Source organism: Cajanus cajan, chromosome 9, assembly GCF_000230855.2.
Source record: "Cajanus cajan strain Asha chromosome 9, NIPB_CcT2T_4, whole genome shotgun sequence".
Lineage (NCBI taxonomy): Eukaryota > Viridiplantae > Streptophyta > Magnoliopsida > Fabales > Fabaceae > Cajanus > Cajanus cajan.
Genome location: NC_138525.1, coordinates 56,705,720 through 56,725,946, shown reverse-complemented (window position 1 = coordinate 56,725,946; position 20,227 = coordinate 56,705,720).

Here is a 20,227-nt window from a genome sequence, read left to right as displayed (position 1 = left end):
TGCCAACACCTCAGGCTCCCAAGCCTATTATTGTTTAAATTTCCAACTCCCTTCCTGTTTACGGTGAAAAAACGTTTAAGGGTTCTTTTTACTCGAACTAGCACGTAAATGGTTTCAATTTAGGATTTTTGATTTAAGAACAGGAAAAGGAGTGAACAACTTTAGTAATTACTTGTTTCTAAAGATTCTTCCATAATTAACAAGCAATAATTTTCATACATATAAATGCTAAGATGAACAAAATGAATAATTGAGATACTTGCAATACAAATCATGGTTCAACTTACATAATATTCCAGAGTTACAATATCAAAGTAATATAACTACGTGATTAAAAGAAATAACTAAGAAAACTATGCTAATTCTACTCCTAAAAAGCAAAAGAAAAGTGGCCGAGAGTCAGTCATACCAAAAAACGATCTTGTGCACGAAAGCCATATGTGTGTGTAGGCAGAGAGTGCTTCAGAAGTTAATTCAAGTATGAGTTTTTTCGACCTCCGTGAAGGTACGTAGCTTCTGTATTTATAGAGCCAATCAAGAACGGTTAATTTCATGCATGTACGCCACTAGGGGATAACCGCTATCCACTATGCTTGTTGCGTGACTCTAAATTGTAACTTCCCATAACCGTTCGCCTCACGCTTCAACTTTACTCGATTCGACCCTTAATAACCACCTTAGTGTGCCTTAATTGTTAAGATCCCTTCAATAACACCTCTACAATTTCGAGTTACTATTACATTCTCGAGTTGCTATCGAGACCGCGTTATAGCTTAACCCCTTAATGAACAACAGATAAATTTTCGAGCACTCCTTTGTTCAATTTAATTAATTCTATTCGAACACATTCCCATGTGAACAAATAAGGCTCTCAATTTAATCTTGGTAGGTGTTTAACCTTTATCTTTTGTTTCGAGTAATTTTCACACCCTTTTCGAGTCACATGATTTTCGGGTAAGCCTAACAAATGCCCCCTTAGGAATTTGGTTTCGATGAGCATCTTGGGAGAACTAAATTCCTATCAAGGTTGTTCTTCGATACTTCCTCGATTTGTTTCTTGATGTTAACTTTTCTTGATGTTAACTAATCATTCTTTCGATGAAAACCTATTCTTGTCATCACTTAAGGTACTGACCATTTGGATGTGATATTGATGGTTCTGACGGCGCATACTTCTGTTTTTCCATAAATTTGTCTTTTGATATGAAACGTTTTGGCGGTTGTTTTGGAAATTCAATTTAAATTTTAAATAACCTTGCCCAACCCGTTTCAACTTAGGCCCATTTACCTCGTTTAAGCCTTTTTTTCACCCTAGGGTTAAATCATTTTCACCATTCTCTTCCTTCGCGCTCAAGCTTCTCTACTCTGTTCTCTGGTTTGTTTCTTAATCTCTTTCTCCGGCGAACCTCATTCCTCCATCCTTCAAGTTCTTGTCTTTGTTTCCAAATGGCCTCTTCTACTGCATCCTCCTCTGCTTCCGTGGCTTCTACTACTGCTCCTATTACCACCTTTGCATCAACTTTTTCCCTGACCACGGCAACGTCTCCTATCTTGACCACTGCCGCTGCGACCCCTTTTACCACGACGACTACACCCGTAACCGCCATGGCTACTGCAACCACTACTCAGGGCACTCCTCTGCTAATGACTAACGCTCAAGTCTGCAAAGTCAAAGAAGGTGATGACACTTTCGTTCCAATCCCAGGCATGGAGGAGGCCAGGTTGAAGATATATCAGTCTCAGGTACTTCTCCCTTTCTCCCTAGAGAATGGCTCTATTCATGCTTTTCTTGGCCCTTTCGCTGGTCAAAACAAGAAGAAGTTTAGTAATACCCTTTTACCTGAAGACTCTACCACTCTACCTTTCATTTATTCACCAAAGATAGACCTGAACCTTTTTGGGGATACTACCAAAATTTTTAGAGCGTTTCCTCCTGTTAAAGAGAGACATTCGTCTTGGCTAACCCGTGTAGAGGCTTCTATGTCTTCTGAATGGAAAGAAACAGGTATTTTTGAGTTCATCCAACTAGCCAAATTCGACCTCCATCTTTTCGACCCCCAGATGCTCCTTTCTGCTATCTTTTTCTGGAATAGAGAAACTCGGGCTTTCGAGTTCCCTTGTGGTTTTGTCTGCCCTACTTTGCTCGATATTGCTGCTATAACAGGATTAATGCCTCTCGGCGAAAGATTTCATCCTGATGTGTTTGAAGAAGAAATTTCGATCAAGGATGTTTCGATTACTTGGGATAAAAAGACCTATTTAGCTTTTATCACTGCGCATATGGGCCCTTCTGATACACCTGTTTCCCCTTCAGAACATATTGCTTTTCTCATGTATTGGTTATCAGCGTGTGTCTTCTGCACGCCTTTGCTCCAAGTCCCAAAATATTATTATAATTTAGCCCAAGCTCTTCATTCGAAAAAGAAGATATGTTTAAGCAAACTTCTCTTGGCTTCCCTGTACACTTGTCTTGATGAAGCTTCCGAGAGCCTTTCTCGAGAATCTGGGCCTCGGAATCTCTCCGGCCCATTATGGCTACTTCAACTGTGGCTTAACGCGATACTCGAGAAGAAATTTCGTCTGCCTTCAACTCCAATTCCTATCTGCGAACTCGAAGGAGCTCGTTTGACAACCCTCACCCCTCGCAAACGTCTGGTTGATAATTTTGAGAAATATATTAGAGCCATTCTTAGCTTTACCGATTTCACCGAGGACTTAGCTCCTTTCATTCGACTGAACTTAATAGGTCCAACCTGGCTTCGTCAAAATAATCAGGTTAGAAACATCAGTCCTTCTTCAACTGACATTTGGTTTGGGTTCTTGTCCTGGGATGTCATTATCTCAGGTATGAGACAGAAAGATGTTAGGCTTTACCCTTACCAACCTCAGTTATTCGCTCGACAATTTGGGCTTTGTCAAATGAAGCCTCTTCCTCTTCGTCGCAAGGAAAGCATTGATGCAGATATTTGTGTCGACGAAGGGAATTATGAAGAAGTCCTCAATTTCATCCTTCGACCTGACAAAGAGCTCAAGCTTACACCCTCCACTTTTTCTCCTTCATTTTTGGTTTCACAATGCTACCTTCGATGGTGGTGTTATTATGTTATAGATAAACTCATCAATTTTGATGGCTTTTTGAAGAAGCTGATTAATTCTCCTCTCTCTTGTTCGCAGGGTCCCAAACAATCAGGTACTTTCAAGAATCAAACTATAATTTATCAATTCGAGCAATTTTTTAAAGTTTGTTATCGACCCGACAATGTGCATCGAACCATCTTTGATGCTTCTGTCTCCTTATCGAAAATGGTACAAAGGAACATCCGCTCGAAAAGGGTAATAAACCCTCGAGGTAAAACCGTTTTCGAAAAATTTTGTCCAAAACATATACCTCCTCTTCCAAATGCTCTTTTTGGTTTAGTTAAGCATTTATCTCACCCTCCATGGGTGAAAACACTCGACCCATTTTACCTCGAGCGCAAGAAGATTCCCGTAAAAAATCGTGTTACCTATGCGCGATGTTCCGTGTATGATTTTCCTCGAGGCAAATGGTGGCCACTATGTTGGGTCAATAACGTTAACCCTCCTCCTGGTAAACAACTTTAGCCAAACCCTTAACTAAAAATTCAATTTTGTACTTGTCTCATTTTTTCCCTCGAATTTCGCAGATGTCATTCCTCAACGTGTTCCACAACATGTTGAGCCAACTCCTAACTGGGAAAGTGATGATGATGCCCAAAAACCATCATTGAAGGGTCGGAAAAGAAAGACTGCTTCTGAAAAAGCCACTCTTTGTTCTAAGGTACATTTTTTTACTCACCATCTCTTTGAGCCTTTTCGATTAATTCTCTTCATTCATTTTATCTTTTCCCACTTTTCGTATTTCAGAATATCGAAATTTCTAAGAAACAAAAAGTGGATTCAAGCAGTAGTACCAAGACAGTAAGAGAGCTCTTTTACCTTAAATTTTCTTATCCCTTTAAATCCTACTCATTTTGTTTCCTTACTTTCAGGTTTCGACCACAAAGAAGCAGGATAAAGGAAAGGGAAAGTTGGTAGTTTCTCTTACTAAAAAAACTTAGAAACCTCCTACTGGGAAACTTCTTCAAGATGCTATGAAATCAGTACCCAAGGTATTCAGACCAATAATTTGTTTCCGACTGGATTTTTGTTAAATCTTTCTAACACTGTTTACTCATCAGGGTATTGATATCATTGATGTTGATTCTTCTCGAGACATCTCGAGAGATATTCCTCTTGTCACTGAGGCGTCCCAACAAGTTTACTCATGTTCTTTCCTATTTCATCGTCTGGCTCGAGATTTGTTCAATAACACCAAATGTTTATGATCTTCTCTTTTGTTTATAGTTGGTCACGTCTCAGTTGAATGTTACCGAGATGGCTTCGATAATGGCCTCCATCCAAATTCCTCCTCAAATCGAAGAGGATAAGGTTCCCCAGTCGGAACCTTTAGTCAACGCAGAGACCTTGCACGACTCTGTTCAAGGTGATCCCTCTTTCGAGCTACAACCTCCCTTGAGTCCGAACAAGGGTATATTTCTTTCAACTTTACAACTTTATCATGATTTTTAATGAAACCTTCTAATGTATTTTCTTTTTGTACAGGTTCGACTGAATCGCCTCGACCCTTCACAACTTCCCCTTCGACTCAAGGCGGGGTTACTTCTTCTGTCCAAGGTCTTTCGTCAATTCCTTCTCCGGACCTGGACTTGATGAGCTTTTTCGACGACGAAGATGAAGATATCAATAGTATCTTCGAGGTCTTGGATAATTGGACAAGTGGTCCTTCTGGGTTGGAGAAGGAGAAAGAGAAAACCGTCGAGCACGTCTCTAAGGTTCCTTCATATCAACCTTTGCTTGATTCTTTTCGAACAAAGGCATATGTTGATGATCTTGATCAGGCCTTCCTTATTCCTGAGTTCAAGACAGAGGTTGAACAAATGATGGACGATCTTTTATCCTACTCGAGCCTTCCTCCTGAGGTCCATTCCGAGTTGCAAGAGTTTGTCTAACCTTTTAGCCTCGCATGGGACCTTCAATCTCAATGGTCTACTTCCTTTCAAGAGGTAACCCATGTCGAGGTTGAAAGCGAAGAAGACCGTGCTAAACTCGAAAAGCTCCGAACTGACTTGCTTATGATCAAAGACTCAACGGCAGAAATGGTGTCTTCTCTGAAAAAATTACAACAAGAAGAGAAGGATATAGAAACCACCATCAAGTCTCTCCAACATGAGTTAGAGAAGGCTCGCTCGAAGAAAGATGCTATTAAGGTTCAAAGTCAAGAGATCAAGCAACGTCAAACGAGTCTCAAAGAGGAAGGCAAGGTCAGATCGTCTCGACTTGCGAAGACCTTAGAGCAGAAGAAGCATTTGGAAGCTCAATGTTCCTCTCGAAGGAAACGTTTAGATGAGGCTTACAAGGCTTTCAACGCTTTTAAATCGAAATTTTGTAATGATTAGATTTCTCTTCTGTTCTTCGATTCCTTCTCATTTATCTTTGGCTTATATCAGAACTATTCTTTGACTTGTGTCGAACAATTAATATTCTACCCTCTTATGAAAATATTTTAAGTATTTCCCATTCATTACTTTCGTCACATTTGAATTTATCTCTTTAATGACGTATGCATTTTTAGAATATGCTTGTTCGACTATGAAGGGGCCTTCCCAGTTATAAGACCATTTACCTAGATATCGAGATTTTTGATCCATGGGAAGAATTACTTTTAACACCAAGTCCCCAATTTGAAATCGTTGTGTTTTAACCCTCTTGTTGTACGATTTCTCGACTCTTTCCTTTTGTCGAACAATATTTTGCAACGCAATTAACCTTTCCTCCTCTAAAGAAATCAACTCATCATACATTAGATTCCAATAATCATCAGTAGGTAATTCATTCTGTTTCTGTATATGAATTGATTGTAAGTTAATATCAATAGGAAGGATAGCTTCATGCCCATACACTAACTTATATGGAGTAGTTTTTGTAGCATCTCTCGGAGAATTTCTATAAGCCCATAGTATTTGAACAAGAGTTTCATGCCAACTTCGAGGCCTATTTGATACGTGTTTTTTAATTAGCCCAATCACTACTTTGTTAGCTGCCTCGACTTGACCATTTGCTTGCGCATAATATGGTGTTGAAGTTATCAACTTAATCCCTCTCGATTCTGTATATTGAGCGACTTTTCGACCTGTGAAAACTGTACCTTGATCAGTTGTAATTGTTTGGGGAATCCCAAACCTTGTAATAATGTGATCTTCGATGAAATTAATTATGTCATTTTGCTCAACATCTTTTAAAGGAATAGCTTCAACCCATTTTATAAAGTAATCTATGGCAACCAAAATATATTTGTGATTTTTCGAAGAAGGTAGGTGTATTTGTCCGATTAAATCCATTGCCCAACCCCGAAATGGCCAAGGTTTGATGATCAAATGCAACTCACTTGCTGGTACCTTTTGTATTGGTCCATGTTTTTGACACTCCTCACAACTTTTTGCGAATTCGATACAATCTTTAATCATAGTTGGCCAATATAAGCCTTTCCTTGACAAAACCCATTTCATCTTCTTTCCAGCTTGATGTGCTCCACAAATGCCTTCATGAATTTCTGCCATTGCTATATAACCTTCATGGTCTCCCAGACATTTGAACAAAACTCCGTCGAAGCCTCTTTTGTACAATTCATCGTTTAGTAAGAGATAATTGAGAGCTTGGAGTTTAATCTTCCTTTCGACCTTTATATTAGGATTTCGCAAGTATTCGATCAATTTTCTCCTCCAATCTTGTTGACTTGCTGAACCTATACTTAGAACTTCTCGATGGTCTAACACTTCACTTTCTGTATGAATCAGATATTCGAGACACTCTTTACTGATTTTATATCCAGAGGCTATCTGAGCCAACTCATTTGCAATAAGATTTGAGTCCCGGGGAATGTGTTGTAACTCTACTTCACCAAACGTGTCAAGTAACTGCACAGCTCGAGTCTTGAATTCAACTAATTTTTCATTTAAACACTTATACTCTCGAGTTAATTGTTTGATGACCAGTTGTGAATCTCCTCGAATTACCACATTTTTAGCGCCCAATTCTTTAAGAATCTCAAGTCCAGTAATGAGTGCTTGGTATTCAGTTTCATTATTCGAGTATCCTGTATTTGTTTTGAATGATAACTTAGTCGTAATTCCTTGAGGAGAAATGATTAACAAACCTATCCCGGTGCCTAAGTCATGTTTAGAACCATCAAAAAATAATTCCCAAGGTTTAATGGCTAAGTAATTAATTTTTTCAGTTTCTTTCGAGTGATTTGCAAGAAAATCTGCAATTACTTGACCTTTGGTTGCTTTTAATGGCTCGAACGTTAACGAGTATTCAGTTAATGCAAGTGCTCATTTACCAACTCGAGAATGTAACACAGGTTTACACAACATATATTTTATCACATTACTTCGACAAAATATTACAACATCACGAGTCCTAATATAGTACTTCAACTTTGTACAAGCAACATAAAGACTTAAACATAATTTCTCTAAAGGAGTATATCTAGTTTCTGCTCCTACTAACATTCGACTTAAATAATAAATTGCTCTTTCGATGCCATTATCATCATCTTGCGCCAGCATGCCCGCAATAGTCGAATCACTAGCTGAAATATACAACTTCAGTTGCTTCCCTTCAGAGAGTGGTGCAAGCACTGGAGGATGAGCCAGGTAAATTTTAATTTCCTCGAACGCTTTCTGGTGTTCTTCATTCCATCGAAATTCTTGCTCCTTTTTTAAACGCAACAAAGGAGAGAACACTTTAGTTTTACCAGATAAATTCGAGATAAATCTTCTCAAAAAATTTACTTTACCTAAAAGAGATTGAAGTTCCTTCTTGTTCGATGGAGGTTTAGTCTCCATGATAGCTTTCGTCTTATTTCGATTAACTTCAATTCCTTTCTGGTGTATAACAAACCCCAGAAATTCTCCTGCTGAAACACCAAAAGCACATTTTAGTGGATTCATTTTCAAACCATGTCTTCTCATTCTTTCAAAAGATAATTTTAAATGGCTTAGGTGGTCCTCCTTTTGTTTCGACCCAACAATTATATCATCAATGTATACTTGTATAAACTTACCAATTAGATCATGGAATATTAAATTCATTGCCCTCTGGTAAGTGGCACCTGCGTTTTTTAGTCCAAATGGCATCATCACCCATTCATAAATGCCCAACGCACCTGGACATCGAAAAGCAGTTTTCGATATATCATTAGCTGCAATGAAAATTTGGTTATATCCTGAATAACCATCAAGTAAAGACATAATTTCATTACCTGCAGCAGCGTCTATCATGGTTTCAGAAATGGGCATAGGATACTCATCTTTGGGAGTTGCCATGTTGAGATCTCGAAAGTCAATGCATACTCTGAGTTTCCCGTTTTTCTTTATAACTGGTACTACGTTCGAGATCCACTCAGGATATCTTGAAGTTCTGATGAACTTCGCTTTTAATAATCTCTCAATTTCTCCCTTGATTTTCTCGAGTATTTCAGGAGCAAATCTTCGAGGAGTTTGTTTCACGGGTTTCTTTCCTGGGATCATGGGTAGCCTATGCTCTACCAACTCTCGTTCTAGTCCTGGCATTTCATCATAATCCCATGCAAAGCAATCTTTGTATTCATGCAAAACTCGAATTATTTCCTCCTTTAACTTCCCTTGCAAGAACTTGCTGATATAAGTTACTTTTCTATTTTCAATAGTTCCCAGATTGATTTCTTCAAGCGGATCTTGGGATTCTAACTTATGTTCTTCATTGGTTGCCCTCTCGAATCCCAGGGGCGAATCATCGAAAATACAGTCTAATTTGGGTTCCAGCTCTTGCTCTTTGCATTTTGTGGTTGTTTCGACCTCCTGGTCTTTTTCTATTTTTTCTTTTTCTGTTTGTCTCGAGGAAATTCGGTCCTCTCGGTTTTCCTCTGTTTTTTCTTTTCCTTTGTTTTTTTCAACTTCGGGATCTATATTTGTTTTTTGTTTTTCTTCTTTTTTCACCTCGAAGTCTACCTTTGTTTTCTGTTTTTCTTCGGCCACGATGGCCGAACTGTCTTTGCTATCTACAAAATATTGTTCTTCGGCCATGTTGGCCGTTCGATTGGCCACATAGGCCGATATTCGAGCTAAAAAGCTCGAGTAAGGATCTTTATCCTTCATTCTTCTGGTGGAGCCGAATCCTTTTCGGCTCGAATCACAAATCCCTTTTTCACATCCCAGCAAAAGGTTTTCTTGATTCCTTCCTCTTCATCCATCACCCCAGAATTGTAAGCATCGAAAGGCTTGGTCTTCGCAAAGGCTGTTAGTTGTTGGTCAGCAAAATACATCCCAACCTCATACGTTTTCTGATCGGCCTCGAGGACCTCTAACCCTTCATCATCATTCCAGAAGAAAATCTTCTGATGCACTGTCGAAGGAACGACCCCTACTCCATGGATCCACTCTCGACCTAACAGAACATTGAAGTTTGCCTTAGAGGGCGTCACTATAAACATAGTAGTCCTCTTCACACTCCCAATCTGCACATCGAGCAGAATCATACCTTCAGGGTTTGAAGACTTGCCTGCATAATCAGAAATCATTATATTGTGAGGTTTCAGATCAGTCAAAGTTTTCCAAACCTCTTCAACATGGTTTTAGGCAGGATGTTCACAGATGCACCCCCATCGACCAAGACCTTGTTCACTTCTTGCCCTTCGATCATCAAGGTCAGCAAGAGGGGCTTAAGATGCCCTTTCATTTCCTCCGTGGGAGAATCGAACACAGCAGAATTGAACTTGGGGACAACCCTCGAGATCTGATTCACCCATATAACCTTGGACTCATAATTAGGGTCCTCAAAATAATCCTCTCGATGGATATCCTCTTGTTCATTCACGGCCTCCATGGCCCCAGCATACTCAGTTGGCAAAATGGAAACTATCCCACAAATGTCTTCTAGAGAATCCTCGAACCCACTCTCGAAACAGTCCGTGATCATGTCTTCATCATCCTCTAGGAACTTTTGAGATGATTCCCCTTTTTGAGGTACAGGAATCGAGAAACGGTTTCCCTTAACACCTTCAAAGGTAGCTTTTCTCATCCTTTGTTGTCTCCTCCACTGAGTCTTAGTCAGGTGGTTGAAAGGTTGTCGAAACCCACGCCCATATCCACCAGTATTAATCACTCGATTAGGCCCTGCTATCGAATTCGGCGTCTTCCCAGACACTCCTTGCATCGGGCGAGCAACATGACTCATGACCTGTTTTCCTCGACCCATGCCTCCCATCATTGGCCTAGGTGGTGCGTTCCATTTTCCCACAGGCACATTTGCATTCGGCACATAAGTATTGCCGAATCTCGAGGAATTATACATCTCCATCTTTCCCACTGGAGCATTGTATTGAGGCATGTGAACTTGCCTCATGGTCAATCCTGCTTTCGACCCTTCATACATTCTAGCCCTTTCACGCAGCTTCTCAGCTTTGTAGTTTTTCATCATTTCTGACTCCTCGAAAGCTTTAGACGCAGCCTTGTCAAAGACAGCACTGCATCGAGGGCACAGCATAACTTATTTGTCCGCTTCTTTCTTCTTAGATAAAAACTCGACCAAACTATCTCCTTCTTTTGGGTAGATAGGTTCCTGTTCCTTAGCGAAATCCTCCATTAATTCCTCGAGTTTCTCATCAGAGATAGGTTCGATGTTTTCATCCTCTTCCACAGCGACATCCACCATGTTAACTCCCATAGAAACTGGTTCGACATATCCAGTATGAGCAGCGAATGGGTCTGTGTCAACTTTCATGTCTTTTTCCTTGAAGGCAAGACGACCATCAGTAATCGCCTTTTTGATCAAATCCCTGAAACGCACACAATTATTAGTCCAGTGGCCATACATATTATGATATTTGCAGAACTTCTTTCCTTTTCTTTGCTCGAATGGTGGAATCTTGTGATTTTCTGGAAGTATAATTTGTTTATCTTTTAATAAGATGTCAAATATTTTTTCTGCTCTAGTTATGTCAAAACTGTATTTCTTAGTCGAATTCCCTTCCACATTACCCCCTGGTTTTAGCATTTGACATTGATACGTAGCTCCAGGACGTAATTCTGCTAAGTTAATCTCGAACTCTTCACTCGAAACCTCACAGTTAGAATCCTCGCTAAGATCAGAATTTTCTAGATACGCTACCTTCTCCTTTCGAACAAATTTGTCAAATTTTCTTAACCTTTCTTTTTCTAACTTAATTTGTTCGATCCTTCTTACCTTTTCAGCAAGCTGGGCCATATCCCTCAATTGTTCATTTACTAATTTCTTGCGTATCGAAAAATCTAGCCTTGTTGCTGCAATTCTAACTAATTCATGTTCATGTATATTAGTATAGCATCGAGACTTCAATTGCCTGAACCTATTTAAATAGTCATCTAAAATTTCATTATTTTGCCTTTTAATGTTCATTAGATCGACTATACTAACTTTTCGTTTCCTCTCTAAAGAAATGTTCATGGAAGCTACCCTCTAACTGTACCCAAGTATGTATTGAATTAGGAGGTAAGGTGGTAAACCACGTAAAAGCATGCTTGGTCAAGGAACTAGGAAAATACTTCATTTTCAAATATTCATTATTTGCTAAATCCCCACATTCGACCCCGTACCTAGCTATATGTTCGACTGTTGATTCAGTCAATTCTCTTGCGAATTTCAAGAACTTTGGAACTTTTACTCCTCGGGGTAGTTCTACCTGAGTTATATAATCCGGGAAGGCTGACACAAAGTGAAGACGCTCATTTCGACCAACATCGAATCCGTGCCTATTCAGTATTCTTTCTACCATTTCGTCTAAGTTATCATTGGGATTCCTATTAGGTCGAACTACGTTCTGATGAAAATTTCCATGCCCCCCTTTCCATTTCGTTCAGGTTTGCACTCATTGCTCTCGAAGGAGGTTCATTACCTAATCTGTCCCCTATTTTGTTTATCAACTCGTACAGAGGAGTCATAATATTGTGCATTTGAGTTGACAACAAATTGACCATGTCATGATTACTATGATCCATTTGTTGTCGAAGGGCCATCATGGCTTGATTACTAATACCCGTAGGTACATAACTGCCTTGTCAAATTAAAGAACCCTCCTGACTTGTTCCTATATGCTGGTACGGGTCTTGCACAACAAAACCCATGCCATTCGGCCCAGGATTATATCCGTGTGGGGATACATGCATTTGTGAATTGGGTCCTATTAACGGTATTGGCATTTCGACATGCACAGGTTGGGTATTTTGCCAATTTTGTGGCATACCCCAGGGATACTCCCTAGTGACATTCGCTAGTTCTTGAGTAACATTTGTTTGCCTAGCTGTGTTTTCGAGTAACACAGGGGATGAAGACGTTGCCCCCCTGGTCACATTAGTCACATTATCAGGATTAGAATTTGCTTGTTCTACATCAACGTGATTATTATTGTTAGTACCTGTTTCTCTATTAGACGTAGACATTGTTCTTCCACTCCTAAGTCTCATGCAACACACATACCCAAAACTAGTCCAATTATGTTTGATTTAAACGGTCCCACCGGGCGTGCCAATTTGTTTACGGTGAAAAAACGTTTAAGGGTTCTTTTTACTCGAACTAGCACGTAAATGGTTTCAATTTAGGATTTTTGATTTAAGAATAGGAAAAGGAGTGAACAACTTTAGTAATTACTTGTTTCTAAAGATTCTTCCATAATTAACAAGCAATAATTTTCATACATATAAATGCTAAGATGAACAGAATGAATAATTGAGATACTTGCAATACAAATCATGGTTCAACTTGCATAATATTCCAGAGTTACAATATCAAAGTAATATAACTACGTGATTAAAAGAAATAACTAAGAGAACTATGCTAATTCTACTCCTAAAAAGCAAAAGAAAAGTGGCCGAGAGTCAGTCATACCCAAAAACGATCTTGTGCACGAAAGCCATATGTGTGTGTAGGCAGAGAGTGCTTCAGAAGTTAATTCAAGTATGAGTTTTTTCGACCTCCGTGAAGGTACGTAGCTTCTGTATTTATAGAGCCAATCAAGAACGGTTAATTTCATGCATGTACGCCACTAGGGGATAACCGCTATCCACTATGCTTGTTGCGTGACTCTAAATTGTAACTTCCCATAACCGTTCGCCTCACGCTTCAACTTTACTCGATTCGACCCTTAATAACCACCTTAGTGTGCCTTAACTGTTAAGATCCCTTCAATAACACCTCTACAATTTCGAGTTACTATTACATTCTCGAGTTGCTATCGAGACCGCGTTATAGCTTAACCCCTTAATGAACAACAGATAAATTTTCGAGCACTCCTTTGTTCAATTTAATTAATTCTATTCGAACACATTCCCATGTGAACAAATAAGGCTCTCAATTTAATCTTGGTAGATGTTTAACCTTTATCTTTTGTTTCGAGTAATTTTCACACCCTTTTCGAGTCACATGATTTTCGGGTAAGCCTAACACTTCCCTTACAAAGACAACAAGGCAGTGCCATAGAAATATGATCTATCACATAGTGGTGCAATCAGAAGCTGATAAAAATGAACAACAAAGTGAGGGAACTTTTGTTGATGGAACAATATTGTTGCAAATATTATTGGGATAGGTAGTGTAGACACCCAATTTCGTCCGGGGGGCACACAAACAAAGAAATGGACCTCCGTTATGAAGGAAAAGAGCTTTTGAAGCAGGCAAACAACAAGATAGGACATCAGAAGGCCTAAAGGCAAAAAAAAAGGTGGTTTTAGTAGCCCGGAACGGGCCGTTCCAAAATCGGAACGGGCCGTTCCCAAGTCCGGAACGGGCCGTTCCCAAGTCCGGAACGGGCCGTTCCCAAGTCGGGAACGGGCCGTTCCGAGACTCATAAAAAGGCATAAAATTGTAGGCTGGAACGGCCGTTCCATACCAGAATGGGACGTTCCAAACCCCATCAAAGGCCAAAATTTTGTACCCCAGAACGGGCCGTTCTGGTCCCCCAGAACGGGCCGTTCCGTTTTCAGAACGGGCCGTTTAAGGGTACGAAATTTGCCCATAATGATTGGGCCAGAACGGGCCGTTCCGAATCTGGAACGGGTCGTTCTGGCCCCTTTTGGTTCCTATAAATTGAAGCTTCGGGCACAGTTCTCAAGGGGGCCAGAGAAATTTCGAATAAGACTCCTTTGAGCACGAAAATTCTCTATTTCTCTCCCTTCTATTATATTTTTTGAGATTTGTGTCGCATCTCTATATTCTCTCTCCCCCGTATTGTATTTCTTGAGATTTGTGAGACATACTATAGTGTGAAAGGTCGCCACAAAGCACCTTTTTCATATTTGAAGATTCAATAAAGCTTGTTCAAGAGGTATTTCAGCTAATCTTCTTCTCTTCCTTTTATTTCTTATCTTTATCTCTTTTTTTGTTATAATAAACGTCATAATGTAGATATTTTAGGGTTAATCGCTTAATTTATATTTTAAGCATGATTTATATTTTAAGCATGTAAATAAAATATTAATAAAGGGGATTCAATATTTAATTTATTAATTCTTATAATGTTAACTTCATCATAGGGTACCAATTGAGGGCGCTGTAGGGGTGCTTAATACCTTCCCTACACGTAACCGACCCCCGAACCCAATTCTGGTTATCAAGGTCATAGTTGGATCTTTAAAAAACCTTTTCTTTTTCCAATGTTTTGAGTAAAATATTGGTGGCGACTCCATGAACCTATTTTCAAAAACCATTAATTAAGGATTAGTCTGGTGTCCAGGCATCCCTTAATTAATGAGACTTTTAAAAGGATGTCTAAACCATAGTCGCGAGATCGGAAATTTTCGGGTTGCAACAGGTAGGATGACTTGTATTGGCAAAATCTACACTCTTGGAGAATTGAGGAGTGAGGGTTCGACAAAAAGTCTCAAAATGAAGAAGAAAACACTCAATGAATAAGTTTAAGAAATGCAGAAATGTCATTGATAAAAAAATGATAAGAAGTTGTAGTTTCTCAAATTTATTTAACAAATTGAGTTTAAGATTATCAACCAATTCAATCTTATGTTAGGGAGGATATCACTTTTATCCTCGTTGATAAATTCTAAGCATCATAAAGAATTGTTGACGAAAATATTGAATGAAGCACATGTGCCTCATGATATTCCATTAGACAAGTTTAAGGACATTATTAACAATAGCACTGTTAATAATTACTTCACTTTCATATGTGAGGAAAATCTCAACCGAGGAAAAAAGGGAACATATATTTGTAAAATGTTTAGATCACATTCTAGTTAGGGTGTTGATTGATAATAGATCTATATTGAGTGTTATACCTAAAAGTTCACCAAATCTTAATTTTCAAGTAAATGCATTTCTCTACTTAAAAAAAATATAAACAACCAAATTCAAATTATTTGATATGAAATATTTGACTCGCTCAACAAGAAGTCTATTTCATAATGCAAAAATTAGAATATACAACAATGACAAGAGAAATATAAAAATAACAACTATAAGAAGAGTAAGTTATACATAATAAAAAAATAAGAGAAAATCATGAAAAAAAATATTATTATTTAACAATTTTTATATGTGAATAAATTACTTAAAGAGTGCTTAGTATGCGAAATATTTTTTTTATAAATTTTAAATTGAGAGTTCAAACTTTTCATGTTTCATAGCTATTTTAAAAGAATCAAGAATATAGTTTTTTGATAGTTATTTTTATCTTTTTTTTACACCAAAAGAATTCTCATAGGGGTGAGAATCTCACTTTTTGAGTTAGAAGAAAAATTCTCTATATATATAAATATCAAAATATTTTTTTTTCAAAATAAGAAGTTTTTTTTCCTTTCTCATTCTAATTATCTTTCTCCTTTTTTCTCTCTCTCACACACTCTCTCCTTCTATTTCTATTTCTATTTCTCCTTCACTCTCACTCTTACTTTCCCTCTCTTTCTCTTTCACTAGCTTTCTTTCTCCATCTATTTCTCTTTTGCTGTCTTTTTGTCATTATCACTCTCACTCCCCCCACTTCCTCTCTCTCCCTCTCATTCCCATATATAGGGGTGGGCAAAAAAAACTAAACTGAGTTGAACTGAACTGAACTGGTGGTGAACTGTACTATAAAAAACTGAACTGTTTGTAAAAAAAATTGAACTGAACTGTTTAAAAAAAACTGAACTGAACTGAACTGTTGTAAAGTTGAACTGTACTGAACTATAAAAACTGAACTGAATTATAAAAATTGAACTATTTTTATAAAAGAATAAAAATTAAATGTGTTTAACATGTTATGTCTTAATAGATTAGCTCGATAGTCTAATAACCAAAATTTTAGAAAAAAAGTGATTTGAAAAAAAATTATATCAATTTTGTTAAACTTAACGGATCAATTGAGCTATGTTGAACTACTTATTTTTAGGCTTAAAATTCACTGAGTTTGTTTGACTTAATTTTATATTTTTTTCCTTTGAAAAATTTAAATAAAATGGAAAATAAAGTAAAGTTGACAAATGTGTCCTATTTTGATAGATCAATGAGTCAAAATTGTTCAATTCAAAATATCATAACAGTTTAGTGCAGTTTAAATTGCAGTTCAGTTCAAGTTTTTATAGTATAGTTCAGTTCAGTTCAATGACACAAAAGAATAGTTCAGTTCAGTTCGTCTGAACTAATATTTAGTTTAGTTCAGTTCATATGAACTACTTTTAAGTTCAGTATAGTTTTTATAAGTTCAGTTCAGTTCAGTTCGTTTTGCCCACCCCTACCCATATATTTATTTCTCTCCCCTTTTTTATCTCATTATTTCTTAATCTTGTTAATTTTAATAATATTATTAAATTTTATTTTATTTTTACAATTTAATGATATTTGCTAACACTTATTTATTTATTTATTTGAATGAAATAAAATAATATATTTTTATCTTTCTTGTTTAATATGTAACATTTTTTCTTTATTTATTTCTTTTGTTAAATTTTATATTTAAATAATTTTAATGATACATTTTTAATGTTTTAAAATAGTTTAATATCATATTTATAATAAATTTTATGTAAATAAATATATCTAATGAGATTATTTTAATAAAGAATATTCTTTTAAAAATATTTATATTCCAAAAAATATATTATTATAATAAAATATGAAAATCTTTAATTTTTGAAGATCTTGTATCAATATTTTCAAAAAAAAATATGAATAATTAAAAAAATTGTAATTATTTTAAAAAATAATAATTTTCAAGATTTGTGAAATCCAAAAATCATGATTCCTACCAAACGCCTCCTTACAGTATAACGTGGATTGATTATTTTAAATGAATTCGGATTTTTTTTCTGTTGCTGTTGTTAACATTGGCTATTGACTTTACATATTAAAAAGTTATTCTTACACCACAAATGTTATGCGTCCGTCTCTTATGAAATTATATAGTTTAGTTCATAATATAGCGTCTATAAGGTAAGCTTTATTACTGAATATTTAAGATGGATTTATCGAAGTATTTTTTTCTTTGGTAAAAAATACAAGTATTCATTTTATTGGAGTTAATCTTATTCAAATAGACTAAAATTATTATAATTTTTTTTAAGTATTTAACATAATAGTTATACTTTCAAATCTTAAACTTAAAATTATTAATTAAATTAAAGCAATATTTATTAATTAGTTAACCGATTCAAGTATGGTTACTCTTTGAAAATTTCTAAAAAATAAAAGTTCTTACGGCTTAAAAAACTATGGATTAAATATACTTTTGCATGGTATTTGATAAGAGAAGACTGAAAGAAAAATAATTTTTGTATTTTTTTTTTCAATTTCTAAGAGAAAAGATATGGAGAATGGGAAGAAGCAAAACTCCTCTTCCATCGAGAGATTTGAAGAAGAGGATAAAAATTTTAAACATTTTTAGTATAATATCTAAAATATTTTTACTTATATTTTAAAGTTTAAAATTATTAAGACAAAAGTCAATTAATTTTTAAATTATATTTCTTCCTCCTATAAAACAAATAAAAAATATTATTTCTCATCCTCTCCTTTTCAACTAAATTAAATTTTTAACTTTTTTCCTCTCCTCTTTTCCTTTCATTTGAATCAAACAAGATCTTTGATCTATATAATATATCACTTATTTTTATTTTTATTTTAGTCCATATAAAATTATTATTTTAAATAGTCATAGTAATATTTCTTCTCTTGATTTCAGTTCTTATTATTATATTCCTTATGACACATATTTATTTTTTCTATTTTGTCCTTATAATATATAAATATATTTTTTTAGTCCGTACTAAAATTCATCAAGAAGACTAACTCAAAAATAACAAAATACTGTGATAAGAACTAAAATGAAATAAGAAAGAAGAAAATGAAAGAGAATTTTTTTTTTACAAAGACTAAAATAAAATTAATATATTTAAGTTAATTTTTATATATTTAAATCCTACAATGATTAAAAAACTAGGATTCACTTAATAGTAGGAAGTTAAGATAGTATATACAAAATTATAAGTATAAGTTTGAATCATAGAACCGTTATTATAATTTTAATAAATAAATTTTTTTTATCATAATTCAATGGAAACTTAATGAAAAAAATTAATGGACCTTATTAAAATAATTTTTGAAACAATAATTACATATCTTGTTAAAAAAAAATTAAGAAACGGTTGTTTCCCAAGATAAAATTATATTTTCAAAAATCATATTCTTAGGAGGCGTTTATTTATGAGGATATTTGGAAAAGTGTTTGATTCATTTTAATATTTCCAATAATATTTTCTAAAATTTAAGATAATTCAATAAAAATAAATTAAAAAAATATAAAAAATAACTTCGTATATTATTATTTTTTTGGTTCGTCCGGGAGTATCAATAACAATAACAAATCTTCTTATTACGTTGGAGGCACCTCAAAAGGTGAGATAACTGATCTTAAGTTTTAACGCGACTGCATACATATATAAGGCAGGATTCAAACCCCTAACCTTGCTTAAGGATGGATTAATCCCTACTGCTGAACCACACGCTTGGAATTTCTTATATTCTTATTGAAATATTATTCACTCACTCTTTTATTACGAAAATAAAACAAACTTAACCATAAAAATAATTTTGAGAATAAAAAATATCTAAAAGTATCGTTATATAACCTTCAAACAGTGGGAAATAAACACTTACTTCAATATTTTCGAAAATAGAGAAAGATTTTTTTTTAATAAAAAAAGTGTTAAGTGTTGCTTGCAATAAAATAGAGCGCAGGTCTTATTCGGTGAACTTTGATGATTTGATGAAACCTGACACAAATGTATGCACGAGTCAGAACCGCGAGTTTCATAATGTGATTCCACTTTATAAATATCAACCTTTTTAAAAGTTTAATTCATCAATTACTTCTGTTTTTTCTGGTCAGGAATCTGATTCCAATTTGAACCCTTTTTTCGTAGATTCTTGTTCTTCATATCCTTTTCTTTTTCACATATCCATTCATCATTATTCAATTACTCTCTTTTTTATATATTATATTTATAAAAGAGTAAAATATATTTTTACTTTTTGTGTAATTTTTTAAATTTGAATTAATTCTTTAAATTTTTTTTTGAATTTGAAAATGCATCATTTTTATCTTCAAAATTATTTTTATACAACCTTATAATAAATAATATAGGATAAATTGAATGAAAAATATAGTATATATATATTTTTAATTTGTTAATTCTTTATATTATTTGTTTAATATAATAAAATATATCATTTTTTAATTAAATCATGTATCTAATTTTACAAGATAAATATTTATATTTTAAAATATTTATGTATAACGATACTAAATCCTTTTAAGTGAGATGACATGATAATTAGTCCGCTTCTCCAATAAAAATTGATGAATAATATATATTTATACCAATAACATAAATATAAAAAAAAATATATAAGGATCTATATCGTTTCATATATAACCTATAAAATGTTGAAATCGACCTTGAACTAAAACAACCAAACATGTCTCATTGATTTTCATAACATCTCCTATTGTATTGTGAAGTATACTAATGGTATGAGATAAATTTATTATGTTAAAAAAAGATAAATTATCTTTTATTATTAAAATAAATTATATTAATGATAATAAGATTTAAACATAAATTGATTATTGTAACTTTTTTTAGTA